The sequence below is a fragment of the Rhinoraja longicauda genome, chromosome 1 (genome assembly GCF_053455715.1).
Source record: "Rhinoraja longicauda isolate Sanriku21f chromosome 1, sRhiLon1.1, whole genome shotgun sequence".
In the NCBI taxonomy this organism is placed as follows: Eukaryota; Metazoa; Chordata; class Chondrichthyes; order Rajiformes; family Arhynchobatidae; genus Rhinoraja; species Rhinoraja longicauda.
In genome coordinates this window covers 100631571-100647523 of record NC_135953.1, presented here as the reverse complement: position 1 = coordinate 100647523, position 15953 = coordinate 100631571, and the positions used below count along the sequence as shown (strand labels likewise).

At 43.5% G+C, this 15953-nt stretch overlaps 1 protein-coding gene across 5 annotated transcripts in view; it reads left to right on the top strand.

Moving 5' to 3' along the window:
• Window positions 1-15953, top strand: part of ccser1 (coiled-coil serine-rich protein 1) — a 993014-nt gene that overhangs the window by 187908 nt on the left and 789153 nt on the right. The window lies entirely within an intron of this gene.

Genomic DNA, 15953 nt, shown 5'->3' with positions numbered 1-15953 from the left:
GGTCAATCTGAATTGCCAAATAAGTTCAAAAGTCAGAAGACCAGAAATAGGCCAATCAGTTCATCGATTCTACCCAGCCATTCAGTCATGGCTGATCTATCCTTCCCTCTTGACCCCATTCTCCTGCCTCCTCCCCATAACCCCTGACTCCCTTACTGTCAACCATTAAAGATACCCATTGACGGCCTCCACAACCATCTGTGGCAATGAATTCATCAGAATTCAACCCTCTGACTCAAGAAATTCCTCCTCATCTCCTTTCTAAAGGTATGTCCTTTAATTCCAAAGCTATCCCCTATTGCCCAAGACTCACCCACTAGTGGAAACATCCTCTCCACGTTCACTCTATCCAGGCAAAGTTTAGTTTAAGTTGGCATCATGTCCTGCACGGACATTGTGATGGGCATGCTGCGGAGGTCTTGCAGCAGATAACAGACTCCTAATTGTGGGCCGAAGGGCCTAATCCTGTGCATTATTGCTCTTATGTTCTAAGCCTCCACCCAATATCAAAGGTTCCTGTGTATTTCCCAGCCTAATAATAAGCTGCCTTCAGGTCAATGAGACTGAGTATAGTATGATTACTTTTTTAAAAGGCACTGTATTCCTTTTGTGTGAAGAAGTTAAACTTGCAGTGATTGCATGCAAAATGCCGAGATTATCCAAGTTTTCATGTAAGAATTCTGGGAACTAGAAGGCCACAGATTTAATTTTCAGTTGATAGGTGCAGGAGCAAATGGAAAGGTCGCATGGAGTTGGTGTTCGTAGAAGTAACGGGTGATTTATTCACCCTGGTGCACGCCAGGAGACCATTTTGATCTCAACTGTTGTACAGATTTTACATTCTCAGCTGCCAAGATTTCACAGAAACTTGATTAACAGTAAAGCCAGGTCCTTATTGAAGAATGGAGGTTACAGAAATACTTGGGTCTTAATTACAGAATAAGGTGATTATCCACAAGATAAACTTAGTTGACAGTAGATCAAACTTTCTGTTACAACGATGGGTGCACACTATAACATGATCAATAAGATTCCTGAAACTTGGGTGTCACCACTGCTGTATTCCATGTCTCTACTTTTAGGCTTAGTCTGTGGTTCCCGGTCACCACATTAGCACAATCCATAGTTCACACAAAAGGTGGTGGGTGTAAGGAACAAGCTGCCAGAGGAGCTAGTTGAGGCAGGGACTATTCCAACATTTAAGAAACAGTTAGACAGGTACATGGGATATGGATCAAATGCAGGCAGGTGGGACCAGTGTAGCTGAGATATGTTGGGCGGTGTGGGCATGTTGGGCCGAATCCTGTTTCCATGCTGTATGACTCTATGACTCTCTGACATCCTTACTTACCAGTTATTAGCGCTCACTATTCTTTCCCCTACAGGAGTTGGGGATATGGCTTTTGGAATACTGAAGGCATGTACAGAATAAATGTAAACCAGATATTTAATTTGGATTTGATCATTAGTTTTATCACGTTTTATCAAACACCAAACCTGAGGCCAAGTGGATATTTGATGGAAAAGAGCAATGCTTGTTTTGGGGAAAAACTTGCATAAAAGGGCCTGTCCCACTTAGGCGATTTTAAGGCGACTGCCGGCGACTAGGCTGTCGCCGACAGTTCGCCGGGGTGTCGCGGGCATGATCGTGAGGAGTCTTCCAAAGATCGTAGTGGATCGTAGTGGATCTCGGCGCGTCGCTGAGAAATCAAACAGTTTGAAATTTCTCGGCGACAGCTGGCTTGTCGCCAGGTATCGTAGCTTATTGCGGTTGCTGTCGCATGCTGTCCCCAGGTTTGATCGGTTCTCTTAAGATGCATTTAGAAGCACATAATATTAAAATAAGTAAAGTCATTTCAAAATCCCATAAAACGCTTGTGTTTAACGAATTTATTTGTCGTCAGGACATTTGACAGGTAGATTGGAGGCAACAGTTTGACGGTCAGGTAAGCGTAGGAATTTTTTCATGATGTTTTTGGCCTCAGCCATTACATTTAAAGTGGGCTCCAAACCCAGATATTCAACCCAGAAACCAGATATGCATCTCCCTTACATTTTCAAAGAATGCCCACACACTTTTCACAAAAATCCACTGAACCACTTTTTTTTTTTAATACAGCTTTAATAAACTGAAAGTAAATCCGGTTTATTCCTTGTTACAGTGAAGCTTGGTTTTTAAGTAACCCATACAAGGTGTTATAGTTCAAAACTCTCAAGTACTTACCGACTTGTCAGTGATTTCAGCAAAAACCAGGACGCCGGAGAAGCATTGACAGCGTGGGAATTTCGCGATGTTTCCGAAGACGCTCTAATCTCGACCTGACTCAGCATTGTCCTGCTATCCCACCTACCTCGTTGGACACATTTCTTTAATCAGACTTTATTAGACGTCAGTCACATTTAAAGCACCAAGTACTCGTGCTAGGATAAGCGCTCAATTAAGGAAACCAAGCCCAAAGCCAAAGTACGATTTAAACTGATTATGCAAACTTATGCTAAGGACAACAACTAACTCCATTTGCAATTATCAGCTACCTACATGGTAACAAACTCATTTAAAAAAAACTGATCATATCGATGCCAGTATATCATTGAGGTTATCAAGTGGGCACCTCCATTCACTGGTGTTTCATTAAGTTAGGTCCACGACATCTCGGGAAGGCTCAACAGTTAGTTCTGACATCCCAGAACAACCCCCCTCAATACCGGCTCTCACCATCAATATTACCAGTGTTTACTAAATAATGTTATATCTTGCATTAAATGCTGTACCTTTTATCCTGAAGAAGGGTCTCGACCCGAAACGTCACCTATTCCTTTTCTCCAGAGATGCCTGCTTGGCCCGCTGAGTTACTCCTGTATTTTGTTTATCCTTTATCTGTGCACTGTGCACAACTTCATATATAGTTGACTGGTTAGTACACAAACAAAGCTTTTCACTGTACCTTGGTACACATGACAATAATAAACTAAACTAAACTAAAATACATTTTCCTTTAACTTATCCAGAAACAACTGTCAGAGAAAGGATTGGATTAATTTGGCATTATGTTCAGTACAGAATATGTGGGCTGAAGGGCCTGTTCCTCTTCTATGATTCTATGTTTGGCTTTATTCTGCTTAATTTGTGGTGGGCTAGTCAGGTCAGTGCGTGTATCGAAGATAGACACAAAAAGCTGGAGTAAGTCAGCGGGCCAGGCAGCATCTCTGGAGAAAACGAATAGATGACGTTTCGGGTTGAGACCCTTCTTGAGATGAAGATTCAGGGAGAGGGAACTGAGAGATATGAAAAGGTACATAGAACAAATGAATGAAAGATATGCAAAAATACAGATCAAAGCCAGTAACAATGATCAAGGAATGGTGGAGCCCAAAATGGTCCATTGTTGGCTGTGGGGAAGGTGATAATGAGTGATACAAACAGTGAAACTAGTACGGCAAATAGGGTGGAGAGGGACGGAGAGAGGGGGAATGCAAGGGTTACGTAATTAGAAAAATCAGGGTGGGTTGTAAGCTGCCCAAGCAAAATGTGAGGTGCTGTTCCTCCAATTTGCGTTTGGCTTCACTCTGACAATGGAGCGAGTGTATGTTGCTTACCTGGCATGAGTTAACTTCAGCTTATCTTGCTTTACTTCTCTTGGCCACAAGATGTCAGGCAAAGACTATGGATGATGGTGCAGTGAATTTAAGGAATTGCGACACAAAGTGCTGGAGTAACTCAGCATCTCTGCAAAACATGTGTATTGGATTGGATCAAGACCTTTCTTCATACTGATTGTGGTTAGGGGAGTGGAAGAGGGGGGTGGGGGAGAGGGGAAGGAAGCTGAGGAAAGGTGGGGGCAGGACAAAGCCTGGCAAGTGATAGGTGGACTTATTAGGTGGACTTAATAAGTCAGCGGGTCAGGCAGCATCTCTGGAGGAAAGAAAAGGGTTGAGACTCTTCTTCAGACTCTGTAGGAAGTTACTGCAGATACTGGTTTCTGTAGAGTCTGAAGGAGGGTCTCGACCCAAAACGTCAACTCTTCCTTTTCTCCAGAGAGAAAACCGCCTGACCTGCTGAGTTACTCCAGTATCTTGTGTCTATCTGAACTGTTCTATGTTCTATGGATATGTGATGTTTCAAGTCGGGACCCTCCTTCACACAGGGTGAACTGCTATGCTCGATCGGTTGTAACCTGGGTGTGGTAGACATCAGTTATTCCCCGATAGACACAAAGTGCTGGGGTAACTCAGCGGGTCAGGCTGCATCTCTGGAGAAAGGGAATAGGTGACATTTTGGTTCAAGACCCTGGTTCAGGTGCAGAACTCACGTTGGAGAATGAAGGAGATCTTTTTGAAAGTAGGCACCCATTGGAGTGGCCAAAATGTGTAGGAAGGAACTGCAGATGCAGGTTTACGCTGAAGATGGACACCAAATGTTGGCATTTTTAGGAGCTTGTTATCTCCTGCAAGATCTCTGCGGCATACCTATCACATCCACTGCAAATTGAGTCTCAGCCATCTGTTAATCCAGAAGTTGGAATCAGGATAAATATCTCATTGAATGTTAATACCTAATTACCGTTCATGTAAAAGCCTTCACTCCAGTGTAAAATGTCTTGTCAGATATGTCGTTTGTTTGTTTGACTTAAGCTGCGAAATATATGACAGGTTTTACAATATAATCAGCACGCTGTTAATTATTTACTGAAGGGCAACTTCCCTCCTTGTTAAACAGCTGTGTGGCCATTTGACACCAACTCTCTCAAGGAGATTTGCAAAGTAGTTTGGCACGGCAGTGCTTTCTGTGCTTCCCTGAGCGAGAGGCACATGGGATGACACCTGCCCCACGAAGGCTGAGGCTCGTTTACAGAAGCACTCATGGGCCCATAGAAAAGAACAAAGTCCCTTTGCTGAGTTTGAGGGATCAAACAAACAGTATTGCTTCTCTTCAAAACCAGGCCTCCTACGGAATCATAAACTCAGTTCAGTGTGTCTGGAGGTGCGGAGGGGATGGCACGGTCAGTGTTCAATGATTCAAAGCCAGAAAGCCAATTACCATGGCAGCGTGTGTGTGTGTGAGTGTGTGTGTGTGCATGTGAATGAGATTAAGTCTGTGTGTGAGGGGGAGATTAAGGGTGTGGGTGTGTGTGTGTTTTTTGTGTTTAAGGGTGTGTGTGTGGATGTGTACGTGTGTTTGTGTGTCTTTTGTGTTGGGTTGTGTGTGCATTTGGGTAAGTTTGTGTGTGAGTGAGATTAATTGTGTGAGTGTGAATGTGCTTTTGTGTGTGTTTTCTTGTGTTTAAAGTGTGTGTGTGTGTCTTTGAGTAAGGTTGTGCTTATGTGTGTACATTTATGGGTGTGTGTGTATGTTTGAGTCAGGGTGTGCGTGTGTTTACGGATGTGTGTGTTTGAATAAGTTTGTGTTTTTGAGTAAAGATGTCTGTGCGTGTGTTTCTGAGTAAGGATATGAGTGCATGCATTTGGTTGCAAGTATTTTGTTTGTGCTAGCATGTATGTCTCAGCATGTGTGTGCATATGCATGCTTGAATGTTTGAGCATATGTGCACTGCGTATGTTTGTGAATGTATGAGTCTGTGTGGATGAATATGTGAATGTGTGTCTTTTTCTCTCTGTCCCTTTCTCAATCTCACTCTCTATGTCTTTCTCTCTCAATCTCACTCTCTCTGTTGCTCTCGCCCTCTCTCCAGCCACGTGAACTGTGTGATTAAGATTCTGAAAAGGGCAGGTCATAATACGATGCCGACATGGATTGATCTAATTGGATTTCTTCAAAGCTCCTTTGGACGTGCATTGTGTAAAGTTTCTGCACCCCTTGTCTACCTATTGTGTTGCACAGCTGACTGATCTGCCAAGACTTTGTTGCAAACTATTAAAGGATATGACTGGTATCCTATGCCCCACTGTTTTGTACACATTTTAATTGCATTTGAAAGTTTAAAATGCATCTCCTATTGTGCTGCTTGCATTACGTTGGAGAGTTCTGGCCTCACAAAGTAATGGCCCGTGTCTCTTACCAGATGGGTGATTCTGGACTAATAACCAAGAGAATATCAGTCCCTGTCGTGATGCCTTAAGAACTATGATCAGTTGTTTATTCAAAAGAAAGTGGAACAAATTCAGAATAAAATGCCACTGTATAGAGAATAAACTGCCCCAATCAATGCCCGGCTGTTTCAGTAATGCAGTGCAGGAGCAGAACCTGCTTTCCTTTCATGTTCTGGCCCTCTTGGAATCTAATCTGTCTGAATTTTAAATGTCCAGATATTTCGAGTATTTCCAAATAATGTAGAAGCACGCCATTCAAGCCATCAAGTTGAATCTGGCTCACAGTTCAATCCAACCTGGCATGATGGCAGAGCTCGTAGAGCCAGAGACCCGGATTGGATCCTGTCTGAGTGGAGATTTATGTGACGTGTTCCCTGTGATCATGTGGGTTTCCCCCGGTGCTCCAGTTTCTTCCCACATTCCAAAGATGTGTGGTGTTTGTAGGGAGTAGATGAGAAATAGGGATAACATCGAATATATGTGAACAGGAGATTGTAGGTCGGCATTGATTTGATGGGCCGAAGGACCTGTATGTATGCTGCATACACCCCTGCCTTCCCCCTCCCCACCAATAATTTGCCCTGCGACCAATTCTCTCCACATTCCCAGCTTTTCTCCTGTTTCTGTTTCTCCTCCAACTTTAGTTTGGTTTAGTTTACCATCACGTGTTCTGAGGTGCAGTGGAAAGGTTTTGTTGCATGCCAAACAGTCAGCGGAAAGAATATACGTGATTACAGTCGAGCCGTCCACCATGTCCAGATACATGGTAAAATGAATAACGTTTAGTGCAAGTTAAAGTCCAGTAAAGTCCAATTAAAGATAGTCCGAGGGTCTTCAATGAGGTAGATAGTAGCTCAGGGCCGACCTCTAGTTGGTGATAGGATGGTTTGGTTGCCTGAGAACAGCTGGGAAGAAACTCTCCCTGAATATGGAGGTGTGCGTTTTCACGCTTCTGGACCTCTTGCCTGATGGGAGAGGGGAGAAGAGGGAGTGACCGGGGTGAGACTTGTCCTTGATTATGCTTGTGGCCTTGCCGAGGCAACGTGAAGTATAAATGACCAACTCTTATCAGCCTGCATGTAATCCTTATCCCTCCATTCCCTGCATATCCATGTTCCCATCCAAAAGTCCCTTAAATGCCACTATCGTATCTGCGACCACCACCACTTGTGTTCCAGGCCCCGACCACCCTCTGTGCAAAAGGAAGATTTGCCCCTTACATCTCATTTAAACTTTGCCTATTTCAGCTTAAAGCTATGCCCACCAGTATTTGACATTACCATCCTGGGAAAAAGTTTCTGGCTGTCTACCCTCTCTATGCCTCTCATAATTTTATATACTTCTATCAGGCCTCCCTACAACCTCCAGTGTTCCAGAGAAAACAACCCGATACCCGATACCAGACACGTAATGAAAACACCACAAAATAAACTATTGACAATTGGCAATATCAGAGTGCAGAGGATGGGGGATGCAAGGTTTTACAAATGGCTGTGCTAATTAAATTGGAAGTAAATGAGCATTACTGTAGTCTTTCCAAAGCGTGCACATCATGTTTGGAAGGCATGTAAGGATGAGGCATTTAGCTTGAAGCTTGTAAATTATACGATTACTTCTGGCCAGAGGATGATATTCTGCCTGGACCTACCATGTTCTGCTTTGAGCATTGTAAGAGAAAATGAAGGGCTTTGTCTAATGAATTAATTTGTAATGTAGCAACGTAGGATTTGAAAAAAAAATATTTTCCATTGGCATTTTAACACAAATGATTTTTCAATGTCACAAACAATGCATAGCAGATGGGAGATTTCAATTCACAGCAGAAAAGGATTAAACTGTGTTCTATTTTTATGCAGGTAATTAATGCAATATAAATTGTGTCTTTGTGTGAATTTCTCCTCCACCAAAGATCTACAAGCCATTTATTGAAGATTTCCCATGGGTGGAACCGAGCAGTATTTAAGCACTATTATAGCATTGTTTTTATGTGAGCAGAAAGGAACATTTAGGAATAGCTGCCATTACTTGAGATTATCAGTTTCTGGTCTGAGCGCAACGGGAGAGTTGCTGCCGTACAGCATCGGAGACCCGGGTTCGATCCCGACTATGGGTGCTGTCTGCACGGAGTTTGTACATTCACATTAAAACGTGAGAATATAAGAACAGAAAAGCCAGGGAAGGCAAAAAGCCACCTCGAGCTGACTCTACCATTCAACATGTCAACAGTTGAACATAGAAATAGAATAGTACAGGCCCTTCATCCACAATGTCCATGCTGAACACGACACCAGGTTAAACTGATCTCATCTGCAAGCATGTGATCCATGTCCTTCCGTTCCTGCATATCCATGTGCCTATCTAAAAGCCCCTTAAACACCATTATCGTGTCTAAGTTTAGTTTAGTTTAGTTTAGCGATACAAAAAGGTGATGAATCTAATTAGCATAGAATTCACCTGTTCGTGAACTTCCTTTTTACCTGACTATAGGTCTCATTTGATTTGGAGAAGCTGTGTATTTTTCCATACGTAGAAACAAGGAACTGCAGATGTAGGTTTAGAAATAAAGACACAAAGTGCTGGAGTAACTCAGTGGGTCAGGCAGCATCTCTGGAGAACATGGGGAGCTAGGGTTGCCAACTGTCCCGAATTAGCTGGGATATCCCGTTTATTGGGCTAAAATGATTTGTCCCATACGGGACCGCCCTTGTCCTATATTAGGTCCGGGGGGCGCTGTCGGCCTGGACCCTGTAGGCCCAGACACTAGGCTCGGGGGCTGCTGGAGGCCTGGACAGTGTAGGCCCGGAGGCCTGGGCGCCGCCCAATTGGAGGTGCCCAGGCCATTGGTGGAGTGGGAGCATGTGGCCGCTGGCTGGGTGAGGTCACGTGGGACGTGGGGCGGAGTTGCTGCCTTACAGCGCCAGAGACCCAGTTTCAATCTTAACTGCAGATGCTGCCTGTACGGAGTTTGTACGTTCTCCCTGTGACCGAGCCTGTTTTCTCCGGGTGATCCGGTTTCCTCCCATGCTCTAAAGATATATAGGTTTGTCGGTTAATTGACTTTGATAAAAATTGTAAATTGTCCCTCGTGTGTAGGATAGTGCTGGTGTACGGGGTGATCGCTGGTCGGCACGGACTCGGTGGGCCAAAGGGCCTGTTTCTGGGCTGTATCTCATAAGTAAAAGTTAATTAAAGTAAACGGTGGTAGTAAATGGATTATGCTTGATCCATAATAAGCGACATTTTTATGTTTGACCATTATTTTATCCTGGACTGCATTTAGTCGAGTGTTACAATGTTTAGTTAAGTATAGCTTGTCATTATTGGCACATGTACTGAGATACAGTGAAAAGTTTTTGTTTGTGAGCTATCCAGTCAGAGAAAAGGCCGTACATGAATACAATCAAGCTGTCCACAGTGCACAGATAAAGGATAAAGAGTTCAACATTTAATATAAGTGTGTCTGATTCCAGTGACATTTTCTTCTGCAGTGCTTTTTTCCAGGGCAGTCGCATTTTAACTCTCGACAGCAATTGTAAGATAAAGCTTGTTCGCTATGCTTGCAAGGAAATAATGCTCAGAAATTCATCAGAGTGAATGCACTGAGATGGTCATAACGAAAAACAATTCTTGTAAGATCAAAACATCTAAAAAGGAATTGAATGATTAGAAGATACAATATGGAAGCAGGCCATTTGGCCCACTGAGTCCATGCCGACCATTAATTATTTATTCATACTAGTTCTATGTTATCCCACTTTAAGCACCCACTTCCTAAACACAAGAAAAAATTACGAGATGGGCTGAAATGGCCATTTACATGCTGAATGTTTCTATATTTCTGATGACTTCAATGATATACATTCAATGAGGCTCCTGAGTGCAGTGAAACGAACTTTAAACATATCTAAATTGGACAAAATCTGATACCTGAATAAAGACAGGGGAAATCTGCCAACACATCTGAAGAAGGGTTTCGACCCGAGACGTCACCCATTTCTTCTCCCCTGAGATGCTGCCTGAGCCGCTGAGTTACTCCAGCATTTTATGTCTATCGCTCAGACCAAGTGATAGTTTTAGTTTTAGTTTGACATTTTAAACAAACCCTTTGGCTCACCATGTCCATGTCGACCAATGATTACCTGTACACTAGTTCTATCCTACGTAGTAACATTGAAACATAGAAAATAGGTGCAGGAGGAGGCCATTTGGCCCTTCGAGCCAGCACCGCCATTCATTGTGATCATGGCTGATCATCTACAATCAATAACCTGTGCCTGCCTTCTCCCCATATCCCTTGATTCCACTAGCCCCGAGCTCTATCTAATTCTCTTTTAAATTCATCCAGTGAATTGGCCTCCACTGCCTTTTGTGGCATAGAATTCCAAAAATTCACAACTCTGGGTGAAAAAGTTTCTTCTCACCCCAGTTATAAATGGCTTCCCCTTTAATCTTAGACTGTGTCCCTTGGTTCTGGACTTCCCCAACATTGGAAACATCTAACTTGTCTAGTCCTTTTATGATTTTATACGTCTCTATTAAATCCCCTCTCATCCTTCTAAACTCTAAAGTAGTCCAAAGTATGGACAATGCAGGGACAACCTACACACCTGTAGGTCTTTGGGATGTCGGAACAAACCAGAGCACAAGGAAAAAACCCAGGTGGTCATGGGGAAAATGTACAAACTCCATACAGGCAACACCTGTAGTCAGGATCGAACCTGGGTCTTCGGCACTGTAAGGCAGCAACTCTACCATTGCGCCACTGTGCCGCCCCTATTTTATTGTTCTATGTTTGCGACCAGAACTGTATACAATAATCTAAGTCCGGTCTCGCCAATGTTCTGTACAACTGGAACATAATGTCTCCTCTTCTACTCAAGGCCTTAGCCTTTGAAGTTAAGCATGCCAAATGTCTTTTTCACTGCTCTGTATCCATCTAAGTCCCCACTTTCCCTCGGTACATCAGTGCTCCTTGGGTCCTTGGCATTTATTCCATATGCCCTAGTAGAATTTGACTTCCCAAAGTGCATTTCCTCACTCTTGTCTGGATGAAACTCCATCTGTCACCTGCCTGCCCAACTGTCCAGCTGATCTTTAGGGTCAGAGAGACAGAGTCAAACAGCACGGAAACAGGCACTCTGGCCCAAGATGCCCCATCTAAACTCGTCCCATTTTCCCATGTCCTTCCAAACCTTTCTTTTCCTCCAGACACAAGGAACTGCTGATGTTGATATACATAAAAAGACACAAAGTGCTGGAGTAACTCAGCAGGTCAGGGAGCATCTCCGGACAACATCTCGAGTCGGTAATCTTCTTCAGTTTGAAACGTCAGTTTGAAGAAGGGTCCTGACTCAAAAAGTTACCTATCCATGCTTTCCAGAGATGCTGCCTGAACTGCTGAGTTGTTTCTTGTGTCTTTCCTTTCCTATCCTATCTATGTCTAACTTCATTCTTAAACAGCCTTCCTTGCCATCATCATCTCCACCAGTTTTCGCCATTTAAGAACTAGACCGCATAGGTTTAACATGAGAAGGCAGAGATTTAATAGGACCCTGAGGGGCAATTTATTCACACAGAGTGGTGGATGTATGGAACAAGCTGCCAGAGGAGGTAGTTGAGGCAGGTACAATAACAACATTTAAAAGACATGTGGACAGGTACATGGAGAGGAAAGGTTTAGCTTTTCACTGTACCTGGGTGTACGTGACAATAAACTAATCTAAACTAGAGGGAATGTGTGGGAAGAAACTGCAGATTCTGGTTTACACTGAAGATAGACACAACATGCTGGAATAACTCAGCAGGTCAGGCAGCATCAAGGGTCTCGGCCCGAAACATCACCTATTCCTTTTCTCCAGAGATGCTGCCAGTTACTCTAGCACTTTGTGCTTAAATGAGAAGGATGTGGGCCAAATTTGGGCAAAGATAATTAGCGTAGATGGGGCATCATGGTTGGCACGGATAAATTGGGTGGAAAGGACTGTTTGGATGCTGTATGACTCTGAGACCAGTAGGGTGACATTTATAGTGAGGTTTCAGGTGGTAAAGCAGTTTCCATGGGATTACATATTTATAACGAGGTTATATATCTGGTGAGATTTCACTAACTGCAAGCTTTCTCAACAGCTCTGTTCTTTTGTTGAAACAGCTGGCCGCATGTTGACATGAAGCGCTATTTGTAAAAAGATCAGTCTTTCAGCTCAGCAGGGCTTCAATTATAGAAGCTCTTTCGATAACTGAAGTGCTCCTCTAATGGAATTTCCAAAGGTTTTGAGTACAGAGCTCAACAGTATTGTAAATATTACAGAATTGAACATAGTAAAAAAACAGAGGTTAGAGAGGGGAAGACATTACTAAATTTAGCATATGTACACCTCTCTCCCTCTCTCCCTCTCTCCCTCTCTCCCTCTCTCCCTCTCTCCCTCTCTCCCTCTCTCCCTCTCTCTCCCTCTCTCTCCCTCTCTCTCCCTCTCTGTCCCTCTCTGTCCCTCTCTGTCCCTCTCTGTCCCTCTCTGTCCCTCTCTGTCCCTCTCTGTCCCTCTCTGTCCCTCTCTCCCTCTCTCCCTGTCCCTCTCTGTCCCTCTGTCCCTCCATAATCAGAGTTTGTACCTTGACAGAGTTAGTATTGGTATTGGCTTATTGTTGTCAGATATACCAAGATACAGTGAAAAACCATGTTTTATGAGCTATCTAGGTAGATACTGCCATGCACAAGGGTAATTATATGAGTACATCAGTCAGTGCAACAGAGAAAATGGTGCCAAAACATGGTGGTGCTTGCCTGGGTGACTTGGACAGATTGTGTAAGTGGGCGGATGCATGGCAGATGCAGTTTAATGTGGATAAGTGTGAGGTTATCCACTTTGGTGGTAAGAATAAGAAGGCAGATTATTATCTGAATGGTGTCAAGTTAGGAAAAGGGGACGTACAACGAGATCTGGGTGTCCTAGTACATCAGTCACTGAAACGAAGCATGCAGGTACGGCAGGCAGTGAAGAAAGCCAATGGAATGTTGGCCTTCATAACAAGAGGAGTTGAGTATAGGAGCAAAGAGGTCCTTCTGCAGTTGTATAGGACCCTAGTGAGACCGCACCTAGAGTACTGTGTGCAGTTTTGGTCTCCAAATTTGAGGAAGGATATTCTTGCTATTGAGGGCGTGCAGCGTAGATTTACTAGGTTAATTCCTGGAATGGCGGGACTGTCATATGTTGAAAGACTGGAGTGGCTAGGCTTGTATACACTGGAATTTAGAAGGATGAGAGGAGATCTTATCGAAACGTATAAGATTATTAAGGGGTTGGACACGTTAGAGGCAGGAAACATGTTACCAATGTTGGGGGGTCCAGAACCAGGGACCACAGTTTAAGAATAAGGGGTAGGCCATTTAGAATGGAGATGGGGGAAAAACATTTTCAGTCAGAGAGTTGTAAATCTGTGGAATTGACTGCCTCAGAAGGCAGTGGAGGCCAATTCCCTGAATGCATTCAAGAGAGAGCTAGATAGAGCTATTAAGGATAGCGGAGTCACGGGGGTATGGGGAGAAGGCAGGAACGGGGTACTGATTGAGGGTGATCAGCAATGATCACATTGAATGGTGGTGCTGGCTCGAAGGGCCGAATGGCCTACTCCTGCACCTATTGTCTATTGTCTAATATGTTCTGCTCAGATCTGCTGCAATGCTTCTGACTCTGAGGTGAGAGTACTCTATACTGAGCTTCAGCTGACTGAATAAGGAAAGGAAGGAAGTCTGAGATTGAATAGGCACAATCTCCGGTAGGTGAAGTTAACTCATTCCTTTCCTTCCCTTTACATTCTCCCTCTTTATTAGAAAAAAAGGTAGTTATGCCCCATTGTTGCAGTCTCTGGCTTGGAATTTTGTCAGTTCTTCAAACTATTTGATACATTAACATAGAAACTCAGAGAACAGATAGGAAAGAACTGCAGATGCTGGTTTACACCGAAGATAGACACAAAATGCTGGAGTTAAGGGCCTGTCCCACTTAGCTGATTTTTTGGGCGACTGCCGGCAACTGTCAAAGTCGTAGCAGATCGCCGAACTTTTCTTTTACCCGAGGACAATGACCACGACAATGCCGAGTCAGGTCGAGATTACAACGTCTTCTGAAACATCGCAAAATTCCCACGCTGTCAATGCTTCTCCGGCGTCCTGGTTTTCGCTGAAATGACTGACAAGTCGGTAAGTACTTGAGAGTTTTGAACTATAACACCTTGTATGGGTTACTTAAAAACCAAGCTTCACTGTAACAAGGAATAAACTGGATTTACTTTCAGTTTACTAATAGCTGTATTAAAAAAAAAAAATTAAAAAGTGGTTCAGTGGATTTTTGTGAAAAGTGTGTGGGCATTCTTTGAAAATGTAAGGGAGATGCATATCTGGTTTCTGGGTTGAATATCTGGGTTTGGAGCCCACTTTAAATGTAATGGCTGAGGCCAAAAACATCGCGAAAATTCCCACGCTTACCTGACCATCAAACTGTCACCTCCAATCTACCTGTCAAATGTTCTGACAGTAAATAAATTTGTTAAACACAAGCATTTTATGGTATTTTGAAATGACTTTACTTATTTTAATATTATGTGCTTCTAAATGCATCTTAAGAGAACCGATCAAACCTGGGGACAGCATGCGACAGCGACCGCAATCAGCTACGATACCTGGCGACAAGCCAGCTGTCGCCGAGAGATTTCAAATCGTTTGATTTCTCAGCGACGCGCCGAGATCCACTACGATCCACTACGATCTTTGGAAGACTCCTCACGATCATGCCCGCGACATCCTGGCGAACTGTCGGCGACAGCCTGGTCGCTGGCAGTCGCCTTAAAATCGCCTAAGTGGGACAGGCCCTTAACTCAGCAGGTCAGGCAGCATCCCTGGAGAAAATAAATAGGTTTCGTTTCGGGTCGAGACTGGAGTGTGAAGAAGAGCCTTGCCCCAAAACGTCACCTATTCCTGTTCTCCGGAGATGTGGCCTGACCCACTGAGTTACTCCAGCATTTTGTGTCCATCTCAGAGAATATGGATAGGTTATGCTTTGGGTTGACACCCTTCTTCTTCAGACTCTAAGTGACGTTTCGAGTCGAGACCCTTCTTCAGACTCTGCAGGTGACATTGGACATTTTACAAACTGTAGGAGGGCATTAACATCATATTTTTGTTCTTGGTTTGCGGTCATTGCAAGGTGAAGCCTTTTGTAGGTTTATATTGTTCCTGCCTTCAAAACCGAAGCTGTTTACAGTCCACGTACCTGAACCAGTGTTGAATAATTGCCATTGAGGAATACAGACTTGGTCTTGTCACTGCGTATGATTCAATACGGAGCCATTTCACTGTGGAGTTTGTAAAATAATTATCCATAATATTAATTAGAGACATTATGTACAAGACAACATTCAAACAGTGAAAGAGGTTCTTGAATATTGAACATTCCAGTCACTGCAAGAACCGATGCAATAGTGATCCCTGTCATCAAATCTGTCGAAAGCTTGTCAACTTTTGGTGTGATGTATCTTACAGTAGGGAAAACAGTTGTACTAAAAAAATGATATTTTCCTCATGGCTCTGGGGATCCAATTAGTTCCTGTGTGTGCTTAGTTTAGAGTTTAGTTTAGAGATACCGTGTGGAAATAAGTCCACACCGACCATCGATCACCCATACACTAGTTCTATCCTATACCCCAAGGACAATTTACAGAAGTCATTCAACCTGCAATCCTGCACATCTTTGGAATTAATTAAATCTTGCCTTGGTAAGGCTGGTGAAAGTGCGGAAGAGATTATTTTGTGACACTAACGATTCCTCATTATTATAAATGCACACGTCACTTCTTTTTCGTCCCCACACTTGATTAATTGATTGAAAGGTACTGTGTGAAAACAGGCCCTT